The sequence below is a fragment of the Balaenoptera acutorostrata genome, chromosome 1 (assembly GCF_949987535.1).
Source record: "Balaenoptera acutorostrata chromosome 1, mBalAcu1.1, whole genome shotgun sequence".
Taxonomy (NCBI): domain Eukaryota; kingdom Metazoa; phylum Chordata; class Mammalia; order Artiodactyla; family Balaenopteridae; genus Balaenoptera; species Balaenoptera acutorostrata.
In genome coordinates this window covers 174,362,938-174,378,976 of record NC_080064.1, presented here as the reverse complement: position 1 = coordinate 174,378,976, position 16,039 = coordinate 174,362,938, and the positions used below count along the sequence as shown (strand labels likewise).

General features: G+C 43.8%; 1 protein-coding gene across 1 annotated transcript in view; it reads right to left on the bottom strand.

Annotated features, from left to right (window-relative positions):
* Positions 1-16,039, bottom strand: part of LOC130709379 (uncharacterized) — a 133,352-nt gene that overhangs the window by 2,721 nt on the left and 114,592 nt on the right. The window contains exon 13 of the transcript XR_009009916.1: positions 6,343-6,433. The gene's annotated coding sequence lies outside the window, so the exon portion shown is untranslated. The remainder of the gene's footprint in view (positions 1-6,342; positions 6,434-16,039) is intronic.

Sequence of the window (16,039 nt, the reverse complement as noted above, 5' to 3'; positions counted from 1 at the left end):
TCAAATTAGAATCCAAATATGGTCTACACATCACAATTGTTTGATACATCTCTTAAGTCTCTTTTAACATATAGACCCCTTCCTTTTTTTTATATGATTTTTTTAATCTTAGTTAATTTCTAAGGAGGATATGGAGGTATCTTTATTTTGAAGGTTTCTTCTACAAAAAAGATGAAAATAGAGAAAAGGTTGAAAGTTAGGCAAAAGAGCCAATAGAGGATTATAAACTTCTTCAAGTGTTTGACTGAGAATTGGACCTGATGATTTTTTTACTTATTTAGTAAGTAATCACATTCTCCTGTGTGTGTGTGTGTGTGTGTGTGTGTGTGTGTGTGTGTGTCTGTGTGTGTGGTGTATTTATTCTGCCAATGTTCCATGTTCATCTTTGAATTTCTTTTTCCATTTTGACTAAGTTAGTGTAGAAATGTCACATATTTATCAAGAAGTCTTGCGAGCTACTCAATTATTTTTTGGATAAACTCCTTCCTTTTCATTCCCTTAATAATTCCTTGATTGTTTATGGAATTATGTCTTTAACTCAGTCTGTTGTTTAAAACCTGTCATACTCGGATCCCAACTTTATAGCCTATCTCTCACACTTCTCCCCCATATGATTCTTTAGTCAAATTAGCCTATCAACCAACCATAAATATTTCCATGTGTTTTTCTCCCTCTCACCCTTGCTAACATAATTCTTCCCCAATATAAAATGCCTCCCACCAGTGCAGTTACCTAATCCAATTCCAATTCCTGTCCCTAGGAGGCATTTTCCTGGCATATTTAACTCATGATATTCTTTCTCTCTCTTCCTATAGTACGTATTTTCTGCTTTCTTGTGACATTTGCCATACTCTGCCTGGTATTTTGACTTAATTATTTATATGTTATGCCTTAGTATCCTAACGAGATGCAAGTATGCTCCTTATATTCTCCATGGAGTTTAGACATAAGAACAACTATCTTATGTCTATTGTGTTAATAAAAATTGATTTCATATGAGGCTCAGAAAAGGCCCTACTTGAGCTCTAGACTTTCTGTATAAGTAACAACATCACCTTCACACAAATATGTATTTTGGCACTACCCTTTTCAGAGGAACATGCTAAGTGTCTGTGGCATGGAGAGGTATGAAATGTGCTCCCTGCTCTCAAGATGCAAAGGTTAAAATAAAGATCTGTCCATCAATTTATCTATCTGTTGACACAGATACAGATCTGTCCATCTATTTATCTATCTGTTGACACAGATACAGATCTGTCCATCTATTTATCTATCTGTTGACACAGACACATACACACACACACCACAATATAACTGCCAAATCAGTGAGACAGAAAATAGAATGTCATTAAGAGCACAGATTTTGGAGGCATACCTGACATACTTCATTCATTGAATGACCTTGTGTGATTTATTTGCTTAGTCTTTCTACTTATACTTTATTGACTAGGTTAGTCTGTTTCTTCATCTGTAAATGAGGATGATAACGACACTTAAATAAGTTATATTTTCAGAATTAAATGGAATATTTTAAGTGAAGTGCTTAATACAGTACATAGGTAGATACTCCTGTTATTACTGACAAGAGTTATACAGTTCAGAGAAACCAAAGATTGTTGTGTGCCAGGGGTAGTCAGGTATGTTCACAGGTACAAGAATGTGATTTATAAGAAAAAATATTTTTTGGTCATTCAGAAAATATGTATTTGGTCTTCATCCATGGTTCCTGGCTCACAGCTCCCAAAACCCTGATAATATCCTAAGTAATGAGGACCACAAAGATGTCTTTTGTTATATTAATGAGCTAACTTTGGGACACCACCTAAGGATGGGGGCTGGAGGTTGAATCAATTGCTAATGGCAGTTGATTTAAGTAATCATGACTATGTAATAAAGCCTCCATAAAACCCTGAAAAGATGGGACTCAGAGAGCTTCTGTATTGGTGAACACGTGGAGGTGCAAGGAGAGTGGCGCCTGGAGAGGGCATGGAAGCTCTGTGTCCCTCCCACACACTTTGCCCTCTGCATCTCTTCCATTTGGCTGTTCCCCAGTTAGATCCTTTTACAATGAATCTAGTAAGTAAAATATTTCTCTGATTTCTGTGAGCTGCTCTAGCAAATTATTTGAACCCAAGGAGGGGGCTGTGGGAAACTCTGATTTATAGCCAGTTGGTTAGAAATGCAGGTAACAACCTAAACTTGAGACTGGCTTCTGAAGTCCAAGGAGGAGGTTGTTGGAACCTCTAATCTATAGCCAGTCAGTCAGAAGCACAGGTGATAACCTGGGCTTGTGACTGGCATCTGAAGTGGGTATTGGGGGAAGAAGTCTGGTAGGACTGAACACTTAACTTGTGGGGTCTGACACTATCTCTGGGTAGATAGTGTCAGAATTGAGTTAAATTATAAGACACCCAGCTAGTGTCTGAAGAATTGCTTGTTGGAAGTATGGGGACCACCCCCACCCCCCATTTAAATTGGGTCCAAGAACATCACAAAGAACAAAGAAGGAGGGAACTGAATTAGATGGGGAGGAGGATCAAAGGGATGGTCAGGAGAAAAGACTGCGTATACAGACGTGGGAACACGGGGCAGATGGGAGAATGCTTTCTGAGCATGAATTTTCAATGAGAAAATCCAGGAAAAAGTTTCAGTGAGAAAATCCCAGGGTTACTATATGGCTTTAATCTTTTATTTATAGAAGATGCAAAATTATGAAAGTTTTTCCAGTCCCAATAAGGAATCTTCCCTAAAATCTCTTTCCTTAAAATTATCTGTATTTACCAATGTATGAAAATTCTCCAACAAGGTTTCATTAACTTTGATATAATGTCTTTAATATGGACTAATTCTTATTTCATTATCCAAGTAATTTTAAAAAAGTTTTCTAAGATTCTCTTCTATAAAAATTCAAAAACACAGAGTACTCTTGGGATTGGTGGATAAGGAGGTGCTTGAGGATTCTGGATTTGCACAGCCCTTGTAAGTTTGCATAGAACAATGTCTCTTGATCACAAATGTTTCTTTAATAACTTCAGTTAAAAAAAAAGACTCCTCAGTTGCTGACTCTAAGCTTTATTACGGGAGGTCCTCCATGGTCCCCAAGTAGCCGATTCTCTCAACTGAGGCAGCATATTGCCAAGAGGAAACTTGGAGGATCAACTCGGGAATGGGGGGCCGCGGGGGGACAGAACTAGTCATTCCTGCAAGAAACACTGGAACCAGTTTCTACCAACCCACCAAAAAAATGACTTCAAAGGCAACGTGGTATCACAGGAAGGGCTTGTTTTTGTGTTTGTTTGTTTTTAGTTCATTAGGCCTCACTTAAAATTCTGATTCCACAATGCACTTGCGCTGGGATCTTGAACAACACTCATAACCTCTGCAAGTTTCAGTATAGTAAGTTTATGTGATTACCTTCATCTGTAATATCCCTGTGTTGCAATCTTAATTAATTAAGATTACTTCATCTTAATCTTAATCTCAAGTTCAGGTCAAAGACTAGTTCCTCTGTGACTTCTCCTCTGAACTGATTCAAAAGCCTTCTCTCCTGTCCTCATTTGGCTTCTCTTCTCTTATGGAATCTCATAAGAACTTCTATGACCTCTTTGGGTTTTTGTTGTTGTTGTTGTCTGTTGTTTGTTTTTTAATTGAAATATAGTTGATTTACAATGTCGTGTCAGTTTCAGGTGTACAGCACAGTGATTCCGTTTTCAGATTCTTTTCCCTTATAAGTTATTACAAAATATTGAGTAGAGTTCCCTGTGCCATAGAGGAGATCCTCGTTGTATCTATTCTATGCCTTCTTTGAATGACCGTAGCACTTGTTGTCTGTATCATTTTTATGCCTGTTATGGCTTTGTGACTGAACATGAAAATTTTCTATTTGTTCATGTCCTGGCCCTTCCTTAAAAATGTGTTCATTTATCTATTTCATATTTATTGACTACATCTTAGACACTGTGTTAACGGCTGGTTCTAGATGTTAGTAAGATATAGACCTTCCTGCTCAGAAGGTCACAGTATTTGTGGGAAAACAAAAAAATGAACCTATGTCTCAAAGAGCTTTGTACTTCCCAAAGAGAACACACCTAGTAGGTACAATAAATATATGTATCATATGTAAATGTATAAATAGTTAATGGGATTAAAAACTAGAGATAACTGCTTTTCAATTCTGAGGAAATGATGATTATATTTCACCAGGAGCTCAATACCACTCTGAGAATGAGGGCTTAACCCCCGACCTGACTCACTGCATTGCTTTCCTATATAAAAATACACAAGTCTGTACATACGCTCTAGAAAAAGGCTTATCTGGCATGAATTTCAGATAGCAAGAAGAAAAATTCAAGAGGTTCAGAGAAGTATCCAGAAGCTCAGATGATTGTCTGGCACTAATACAACTTGCTTGACAGGAAAATGGAGCTGTAAATCTCACAAAATTAGATGATCTTTTAAGAATTTCAAAACCTCTTGCTATTAATTGGAAATCCTAGAAGAAAAGCTTCTTTTAAAATGTACTGATAATATGCTTTACAGCCTAATATTCAGCAGCCTATATTTTGGCTAAGTGAGCGTCAGGAAAGAAGGAAACTTGTGGTTTAGTTCCATTTACTCTGGAACTTCTGGTCAAAACATCTACTTCTGTGCTCAGCCATCTTGTCATCTGTAAAATGGAGGCAACTCTAAGAAAACATAGTTACAGAGATGTTGCACAGCTTCATGTGTCATTGTCTTCATTTGTTTCAGAAAACCAATCACATCTAAGCTACGACTGAAAGAGTGCAATGTTATTTGGGGTCATCTAGTGCAGCTCTGTCAAAGTAAAGAAAAGGACAGGGGCCTAGAATAACTATAATTTTCCCAAGAGGACACAATTATTTTATGGTAAATCTGGGACAAGAACCCTGATCTCTTTGATCCCATTCCATTGTTCTTTCGTTGGGTTCTGAACAACCCAGTGAAAGAAAGAGAAATAAAACTCCTATGTGCTATGTCACTGGTACAGGACTTGGCAAGATTGGAATTGGAGCACTACATATTAAGAGGTATCTGGGAAATTCTTCAAACTAATTGAGATATATACCAGGTACATAGAAAACAGTATGTTTTCTGAAGATGATTTTGTGGTATGAACAGAACTGTTAACTGAAGGTGTGTGTGTGTGCTGCAGTTCCAAACAGGATGGGTGAATTCTTGTTTTCTGGCACCTTGAAGACTCCACCCCAACATACACATTAAAATAAAATTAACATTTCAACTGGGTCATATTTAATTCTACATGCTCTTGTAAGTCAGCAAAATATTCCATATATCATTTAAGTTGTCACTTACTTTCTAACTTGATTTTTAATTTCTAAAAGTCTTTCCAAACACAAAACAGAGGCTGGAAAATGGTATATGGGAAGCTGCAGAGATGAAATAAGCGTATTTCATTCAGCATAAAGATGAATATCCAAACAACTTCTTCAGAGCCGAAAGTGTCCAAATCCACTATCTTCATTTTGTAGTCAAGGCTTCCGGAAGAATATGCTAATGGATCCTTAATTACCCAAATGCCCCATATCTGTTTCAGTAAGTATCATTATATATTATGGAAATTTTTCTCAGTGACAGAGAAAGACATCCTGGCTGGACATCCCCCTGCCCATGACACAGAGATGATGGTCTCAAGCTACCTTGAAGGCGTTGGAGCCCACTTTATCCGTTACTAATATTAATGGAGGACAAAACCTAATATTCTGTTTGCTCTGTATTTGTTAAATCACTTCTTCCCTTCATTAAAATGGATGGCCCATAATTGAGTCTGTAGTGTGTGTATCATTGGAAACTGAACAAACTTTTGTTGGTTTTATTAATGTCATAGGTTTCTAGGGAGGGTCTACTCAATAACTAAGTCTAGTTTCACAGTTACAAATAAATTATAATGTAACTTTGAATAAACTAAGTTCATCATAAAGGAAGGATACTGATAGTTGCTACTACCCCTTCACTGAGGGGCTCTTGTAAAGCACTAAATAAAGTAACAGAGGTGTATATGCATGCATATATTTTCAATGATATTTGTACACACTTAAAAAGAACTCTACAGAATGCATTATAAAACTCTTGATGCTGTGTGTCCCTAGTTCCCAGCTCTCTCATTAAACCTACTTAAATGAACAAAATCGTATCTATTAGGATAGCTATCAGAGTACTCCAAATACTACTTCTTGCAATACACTGTCCCAAACATTTGCCTTCCTCTTCCCATTAGTCCTCAATTCAGAAACCCCGGAGATTTGTTCATTAATTTATGAACATATTTCTTCATTCAGCCAAGAAAATTGATTGATCCCTTACCAAATTTCAGGCACCATTCTTCAGTATCTTTCATAGGCATGTTCAGGAAACACAGCAGTGATCAACACAGATGAATATAGCCTCTCTCGAGCTGAGGGGGGAGACAAAAGTAAAGAAGCAAATATAAAATCATAAGTATAAATATGTAAATAGAAATTAAATAAATGGATAGAATAACTAGTGTATCAGGTAAGTGCTGGAGAAAAACAGCAAGCAAGGAAGGGAGATGGAGATTGTTAGCTGGTAGGAGGAGGCTGCGATCTGAAACTAAGTGATCAATGAGGGCTTTCTGGGGAAGATAAAATTTAAGAGGGAGCAAGGAGTATACCTGGGAAGTGAATAGTACAAGCAGAGGGAACAGTCAGATGGAAAACCAATGAGGCAAGAGTAGGCTTGGAGTATCCAAGGAGCAGAAAGGATGTCAGTGTGTGGGAAACAGAGGGAGCAAAGTGGAGAGGAGAAGGAAACAGTCAGAGAGGAAACAGAGGCCCAGATTTCTAGGGCTGTGGAGGCACTTTGAGGACTTTGCTTTTCCTGTGAAGAAGCCATTGAAGAGACTTGAGTGACATGATCTGACTTATGTTTTAACAGGATCTCTCTGGATGCCATGTTGATTAGAGACTGTAGGAGAATAAGGACAAGCCCCAGAAGACCAACAGTTTATTCAAAGAAGTGATTTACTCAAACATGGTCCCCCTCCTCAGTGAGGACGCAGAGCCGGGATCGGCAAATACTGGCCACAAATCGTATCAAATCATAATGGTTCTCACGTTTAGAAAGGTTGTTGAAGAAGAAAGGGGAGGAGAAGCTACAGAAACTGTATATGGCCCACAAAGCCTAAGACATTTAAAATCCAGAAAATGCTTTCCAACACCTGATGGAAGGCATCTGGCTGGTAGGAGGTCCTCAGCAAAATTTGGAAGAGGAATACATGAGTCAATTAGTTCCTGAAAACATTGTAAAGTGATAGGTGTCAAGAAACATTTATGCCTTCACCCTTAACCTTCACAAATGATGCCATTTCCATTCAGCTATTGAAAAATATATTCTGGCTTTCAACACAATAAACCAGAAGGCATTTTCTCACATAAGCAAGGTCGTAAACAACTGTCAGCTAAAGTTGAAATAGCAACAAATCAAATAATAACACAAAACATTTTTATAGATTTTTAAACCTTACAAAGCATTTTCATGTTCATTATCTAATTTAATCCTCAAACCAACTCCATGAGATAGTTATTATTTTCCCATTAGAAATGACTACATATTCAATCCTTAGTGATTGCTCAAGAAAAGCTGAAATCTTGAGTGTTACATCTATTAATGCTAAGGTTGGGTTTTTTTCTGATGGGAACATTGGATGCTAAAATCCACAGGGATTTTCAGCTCAAGATGGCAGACTAGGAAACCTTTACTTTCTGTTCCTCCTGAAACCATATTTAAATAAAACTGTAGAAATACCAAAATTAAGCAACCAATAAAAGCCAAGACATTGTGGAAGTCATCAACCACAGAAAGATTTCAACACATTTTGAGAAGGCAAACAATGAAATGGAGGAGCCATGAATAAAATCATTAAGAAAAGACTACCCTAAGTAGGGTCTGCACAAAGCCAGTCAGCTTTTGCTGAGCTCTGGTTATAGTCAAGGGCAGAGGAAAGAAGAGGGGCTGAAAACAAGGAGACAAAAATCATTTTAGGAACAAAAGTTCATTTAATGAGCTCCAGGGAACACTCAGCCTGCTGCCATACAAACTCATGAATTACAATGGATTGTTGGTAAGCAAGACAAGAAAACAGGGAACAAACAAAACAAACAAAAATCAGGACATTGTTTCTTACTGAACTCTTCTCAAATGAGAACAAGGAATTACGGTTCAATACCACAGCTGTAAATCATTTCTGCTCCTGGAGAGGTTAGAAAGGGCTTATAATATTTACCCCTTTTTTTCAGACAGAATTTAGGTCTGAGCAAAACCTTTTGTGTCCTCAAACCTCAAAGTTTATTGGGGATGGAAGTCCAAATTAGCTGTCACATGTCATAAAAAGAATCTCATGGGCAGAGGGTCAAACTAATTTTGGAATATATGAATTATGCCCAGTGTTATTTTCAATAGATTTTAAACTAAAATATATAAATAAATTTTTACTCATCTATATGACTCTGGGTTCCGAAACTTCTACATGTCACATGCGTGATACAGAACACACAATGTCAGCCCCAGGAGAGAGAAAACACTCCAATGAAGCAAACCAAAGAAACAAGTTTCAAACAAGGCAAAGTGATGTGTAGACCAGGATTTTTCAATTCTTTCCTGTCATGCTGAAGCTTCCAGCTCCTGAATAACAACACATGTTTCCCTTGCCCTAGACACCCAAGAGTATGTCTCCTCTCTTGGGCATAAGAATCGCTAGAGTTACATATGTGTAGTAAACAGTGGACCCAGCTGGCATACTCACAATGACCAAATTGTGTTGATCGTACTTTAAACCAATACGTCGCTCCACGATGAAGTTGCAATAAATGATATATTTGCTTTCCAGACATGAATGAGATGCCTTACTGGATATACTCCAGGAAGGCCAGAGAAACTGGAATAACTTACTGGTGAATTTCTTTCCGGATAGCCCATGATTTATCTAGAATATAAGCTTTACATATCTGGATCCTTCAAACTAGACCAAAGGGAAAATCTGGGCTGCAAGCCTCAATTAGAAATGTGGGGTGCTGCTATGCAGACAACTGGTGCTCCCTGACCTGTATCTTCTGAGACTAGAACCCAGTGTGGTGGATGAGCAATTCACGCGTTGAACAAAAGAAGACCTCCTACAGGGCAGTGTATGTGTTCATCACACGTATGGCACTTAGGGCTAAGTACCATAAGGGCCACAAGAAAAAAAAAAAAAAAGGAACACAGGAAGCATATATGATAAGGAGGCGCCACAGTCCAGAGCACGAGCTCTGGAATCACACAGGCTTGCTTCGAATGCCGGCTAAGCCACTACCATCTGTATACCCTGAAGAACAGTCGAAGGTTTAAATGTTGTTTTACCAAATTTCGAAAAAGAAGTGAAGAAAGAACCTATCTGCCAGGAAGGGGCATCGTGGGGTGCAGCATCCAGTCGGGTCAGGGCTCTGCATCCCCTGCTCAGAAACCTTCGCCACCTGGCTCATGGTGATGCTGGCAGCTGAGCAGCCCTGGAGAAGGTGCTCCCGTCATCAGGCCTCGCAGAGAAGCTGGGGAGGTCCCTGGAGGAGGCGGGCCACAGCCTGGCAAGCTCTGGGTGCCTCCTGCACTCAGCTCTGAACAGGCTCTGGCCCCTGGGCCCCTTGTGAGGGAAGGGCTGGCCGATACATACACAGGGCTGAGGGGCCTGCAGAGCCGGTGCCCAGGCAGGGCGAGCTCTGCAGGAGAAGGCTTCCACAGTCCCCAACAGTCTCCGCATGGTGGCCCATCCGGTGCCAAACACCTGCCACCCACAGCGAGAAGTCCCAGCCACTAGAAAGTCCAGAAGGGGTCGGGCTCTGGGGCCCCGCCCTTTGCCCTTGGGCTGGGATTTCTCCACGGGCTGGGCTGGCATGCGCCCCCCGCCCCACCCTCTGCCCCGCCCACCCTTTCTCTGTGACGGGGACAATGGACATGTCACAAGCGCCAGGCTGAGCCATCCAGTGTCCAGTGCGTGCTAGACCTTGAGAGGAGGTGAAGCTAAGGAGAAGCTCTCCCAGTTTCACTCTGTTCTCGGATCGCTTGGCGCACAACCGGTCCTACATGGGCAATTTACTGTGTAAATTTCGTACCTGGCTCCGCCACCGCCGCCGGCCTCGCCGCCCGCCCCGCCGTGGGGCCCCGGTGGGCTGTCACCCGCTGGTTTTGCCTTCCTGGGAGGTTGCCACATCTGACCGGGACCACCCTGCTGCTCCAGCGCCTGCCATCTGCCCCGAGCAGGGAGTCAACGTCAGGAAGCCGGTACCATCCAGTCACCTCCCACTGAGGAGACGGGGGCTGGGGAAAACAGGGGCAGAATGCAAAATGACAGCCTGGGAAGGAGGTGAGAAGAGGGAGGTGAAGGTCCCATCCCATGCCGTGCTGTCCTCTGCCCCAACCGCATGCTGCTCCCTGCTGCTGGAGAGGCCAACAAAAAAAGTGCTGGGTGAAGACCACCGGCCCAAATCACCAGGCTCACCGATGTCTGGGAAGGAGCAGCAGCGTGAAGAGTCTTCACGCATCCCAACAAGAAGCTCCTCTTCCCTGCTATCTACCAGCAGTAGGCCCTGGAAGCGGAAGATTCCCCTGCCGCTTTTTCTGCCGCTGCCAAGGCTGAGGTCGCCCCCGTCGGGGAACGAGGCACTGACATGGGATCGAGGGGAGCTGCCCCCTCCTCCTAAGCTTCTGTGCTTAGCTGCTGCCAAAAACCCAGGCACCTTGGAGAAGAACATTCAGTGTCGCTGGAAAAAGATCCCCAAGAATATAAGGAAGGTCCAGCCACCGTCCCATGAAAAAGAACCCCCAAAACCCATCTGTGTAGATTCTACCCCTCCTTTATACTTACCTACCCCTCTTCCAGTCCCTACCATCAATCCCCCTATTGTAACTGGGCAGCCCATGACTTCTGTGGCAATCCCTTCCACCAGCATGGTCACGGCATCTGGAAGTTTGACCTTGCAGCCTAGTGTCTACACGGACACTACTGCCCCTTCCCAAGCTGTCATTGTTAGGTCTCCCCCAGGTTTCAGGGTGGAGCAGAGGCACCCTGCAGGGGTACCAGTGTCCATCACCCCACCTGTGCCGATGGTCCCCTGCACCACCCCAATTTTTAACCATCCCTTTGGCCCCCAAACCAACCCTCAGCCCATATTTGGGACCTCTGATGGGCAGCAGAGGGCCTCTCTCCCTGGTGCTCCTGTTTTCTCCAGACGCCCATTTACAGCTTCGGCTCCTGTTTTCCCCAGCCCCCGATTTACGGCTTCGGCCGTCACCGGTGCTTCAGCAGGCAGCAGCTCTGACACTGTACCTATGGACACCACACCTCCTTCCCAGGCTGTCATTTTCCATTCGGCTACTGTTTTCCCCAGTCCCCCATTTAAGACTTCGGCTGTCACCGGTGTTTCAGCAGGCAGCAGCTCTGACACTGTACCTATGGACACCACACCTCCTTCCCAGGCTGTCATTTACCATTCGGCTCCTGCTTTCCCCAGCCCCCCATTTACGGCTTCGGCCGTCACCAGTGCTTCAGCAGGCAGCAGCTCTGACACTGTACCTATGGACACTACACCTCCTTCCCAGGCTGTCATTTACCATTCGGCTCCTGTTTTCCCCAGCCCCCCATTTACGGCTTCGGCCGTCACCAGTGCTTCAGCAGGCAGCAGCTCTGACACTGTACCTATGGACACTACACCTCCTTCCCAGGCTGTCATTTACCATTCGGCTCCTGCTTTCCCCAGCCCCCCATTTACGGCTTCGGCCGTCACCGGTGCTTCAGCAGGCAGCAGCTCTGGCACTGTACCTATGGACACCACACCTCCTTCCCAGGCTGTCATTTGCCAGTCTGCCCCTGTCTCCAGGCAGAAGCAATAGGCATTTCACAGGGCTGTTCCTAGTTCTGGGAACACACCACCCAGTGGTAGCAATGCCTCAGCCCATGCCTCGACTCATTTACCTGCAACGCCGGCCAACAGATAGACCAACACTTCAAGCTTCCTTAGACCCAGGTCTCCCGTCTCAGGCCACATTGGGGGCCAACGATGGGCAGAGGCCTAACGATAATTTTCTATTGGGAAACCCAGCAGCCTCAGCACAAGATAAAGTCCTAGTCGCTCCTGCAGCCTAGCCACCGCGAGTCAGCATCATGCAGTCAGCTTTGCCAGCTTCCCTATTCGCCACCACCAGCAACACGCAGCCGGCCTTTGGCGACAACCCAGGCATTCTCCCCAGGGCTGTGTCCATTGCTACTGGCTTTGGACTTGCCACCAGGATGCCCAGTACTGGGGACAGTAGCTCGCTCTTTGCCGACACCACACCGGGCCCACTGTTCAGGGGACCTGCAGCCCCTACGGCCGGTGGGAGCCTTGGAGTCGGTGTGTCAGCCCCAGGCCTCACTCATTCAGAGGCATCCAGACCTCTTAACTTTGGGGCAGGACTAAGTGGGGCACTCAGCACCGCTTCTGTTCCTACTTTGGGCCAGACAACCTGCCATCTACCTGACCACGGCAAGGCTGCTGCAGTAGGAGGGGCAGGTCCCAGCTCAGCATTTGGGAACATACCTGATTCCACCTTAAATCCAAATACCTGGGGCCTACCTGGGCTGAATACAGGTGCTACGGTGATGGCAGGGGACAACACCATCCCCACGATGGGAGGCCCTAGTGTTTCCACTTGCCATCACTGCACACAGGGCCCAACTGGACGTAGAAAATCTACTTTTAAAAGTTCCATCACCAAGGAGAAGAAATCTGTGTCAATGGACATGTCAGTTTCCACCCTCCATCAGAGCACACCACATCTGTTGGAGTTGCAAGTGTGCTTACCACCCGTGGGTTTCAACACACTTCTAGTTCTACCTTATTTCCAAACACAAGGGGCCCACCTGCCCACAATCCAGGTGGTGGCCATCTAGGAGGGAACAACATCATGCCCATGACTGGAGGACCTGCTATTCCCGCTTACAACTGGGACCCACCTGGCCAATACACAGGTGGTGCGGATGGAGGGCACAACATCTCACCGGTGCTGGGAGGCCCTGTGTCAATAACTGCCATCAGACTTGGAACCCATCTGTGCAGAGAACGGGGGGTGGGGCATGGGGGACAGCACCACACCTGCTGTGACTGGATACACTTCTGGTGCCACATTCATGCAAAGCACCTGAGGCCCCCCCTGGTCAAAACCCAGGTGGTACCATGGGGGACAGCAGCATCCATATTTAGAGAGGAAGCTCTACTCTCAGAAAGAACACTAGGGTCCCCGAGTCAGGACACCCCTCTGACTTAGACGAGCCAGCATTGTGTTTGGAGGCTCCTGGTCAGGGCAGCTGTGCCTGTGCTCACAGGAGTCTGGCAGCCTCATAACCTGCCCAGGGCTTCATAGGAGCCATCAGCTAATTCCTTTCTTCTATGAAGAAACGCAACAAATGAAGAGCAGATCTTATTCTGCAAACTGTGTGTCACCATGAATGGACTTTGCCTCACTGGAAAGCGGCTCAGCCCCTTTAAGTGAAACTTAACCTCCTCTCTTCCTACAGCAAGCCGGAGGACCACACCTCAGGGGTGTGCAAGAGTGTGTGTGTGTGTGTGTGTGTGTGTGTGTGTGTGTGTGTGTGTGTGTTGGAGGGTGAGGAGCATATGAGCTCACTTCAGAACTACACCAGATTTGAGAAGCTCCAGTTAGGAGAATGGAAGAGAGCTGGCTGTATCATCCTCTGTGCCATCCCTGGCTTGACTGTTAACTTGGCGGACCCAAGCTCCTGGCCAGTTTTCCCTAGACTTGGAACTGGCAGGATGCCCACTGCTGTTTTCAGATGCTTCCCCTCCCCCTATGCATTTGCCTCAATGGGCCCTTCTCTTTCCCAGCTTTATGTACATATATGTATGTCAGTAAAACCTTGTTCATATTAATCTGCTTCTGTTTATGTGTCTTTACTCACTGACTCAGCTGTAGAGGAAGAACTGACATATGTGAGTGGTGATGTGTGAGCCAGACTTAAGACACCAAAATTTTGTGTCCCAGGGACTGGGATGTGGAATTAGGCACACATTATGGCTGCATGTGCTGACTCCTGAAATCTGTTTTCAGTGTAATGAGTGACAATCAGGAGGAACTAAGGTCCAGAGGAGGGAGAGATGGGGTGACTCACCCTGGCTTCTCTATATGTCTCTCTGTCCCCTCACCACTCCGACCACACTGGAGGCTAGAGAATCCCTGATGTGTGATAAGGAACCACACTTAATGATTGTACTTTTCAAAAATGTTGAAATGTCTTTTGGGGCATCTTTTATTCAATTGAGACTTAGACCAGTCATCTTCATATATTCCCTTTACACCCAGAGAGGACAGATTTGGCATCCAGGTCCATGTGTCTAGAGAAACAAAGGAAGAGTTCATACCTGCTCTGTAATTATTGAAAATTTAAGTTGACCTCAAAGGTACCATGTTGCTTAAAATAGCAGAAAAGATCCTCTTTAATAACTGGCTTGGCTCTGAGCTAACCCACTAAAATATCAAATCACAAGAGTGACAATTGTGCCCAGTTCTGGCTGGCCCTAGAGTTCTACTGGGCCTCCACTAGGTTTAATAATGGCAAAATTCCTGAGTCTGTGCAGCCTATCTTCCAGTTGGAAGGGAGAACAGAAACCCATGTACATTAACTGGTAGGTTCGCCAGGAATAAATGCTATGGAGATTAAGCAGTATATGGTGAGGTGAGATTGTGGGCAGAGAGGAGCAAGGCTTTCAACGTAAACGGTAGACAGGATAAGTCTTACTGGGAAGGTGGAATTTGAACAGTCTAGAGGGAGGCAGATGAGTCAGACGTCTGAGGAAAAAGCATTCCAGATCATGGGAATAACCTCTGCAAGGCCCAGAGGAAGGATGCCAGTGTCCTCAGGGAAGAATTAGTAAATAATGTGGCTGGAATAGAGTCAGCAAGTAGGAGGGAGGGAAGGAGGAAAGGAGGACAGAGGAGATGTGTGTAGAATTCCCTGCATCACCATTTATTGACTGAGTGATCACAGTTAATTCAACCTTCAAGTGTTTCAGTGAACTCAGTGCTTTTCCTATGGCCTATTGACCTCTCAAGAGTTTTGGAAGGATAAAATAATGTAGGGAAGTGACTTATAAGCCACTGTTACTGTTCTATACATAAGGATAGATGGATAGACAGGTAGATATAGATAGACAGATACATAGATAGATAGATACATAGACAGATAGAGAGATAGAGAGAGAGAGAGATAGATAGAGAGATAGACAGAGAGATGGAGAGATAGACAGATAGATAGATAGACACACAGATAGACAGATACACAGATAGATAGAGAGAGAGAGAGATAGATAGATAGATAGGTAGAGATAGATAGAGAGATAGATAGATGGAGAGATAGAGAGATAGAGACATAGATAGAGAGATAGATATAGATAGATACATAGACAGATAGATACAGAGATAGAGAGATAGAGAGAGAGATAGATAGATACATAGATAGATAGATAGATAGATATAGATAGATAGATAGATAGATAGATAGATAAATAGAGTTAAGGACTGAATTTCTGTGCCCCCCCCAACCAAATTCATATGTTGAAACCCTATCCTCTTATGTATGATGAAATTAGGAGGTGGAGCCTTCAGGAGGTAATTAGGTTTAGAAGAGGTCATGAGGGTGAAGCTGCCATGATGTGATTAGCTCTTATAAGAAGAGGAAGATCCACCAGAGCTTTCCCTCTCCACCATGTGAAGAGACAGCAAGAAGGTGGCCCTCTACAAGCCAAAAAAGGAGGACTCACCAGGAACTGGATTTGCCTTGATCTTGGACTTCCCAGACTCCAGAACTGTGTGAAACGTCTGTTGTTCAAGACACTCAGTCTATGATATTTTGTTATAGCAGCCTAAGCAGACTGATACAGATAGGTAAACAGGGAGATAATGATTGATAGATGATAGATAGATAGATAGATAGATAGATAGATAGATAGATAGATAGACA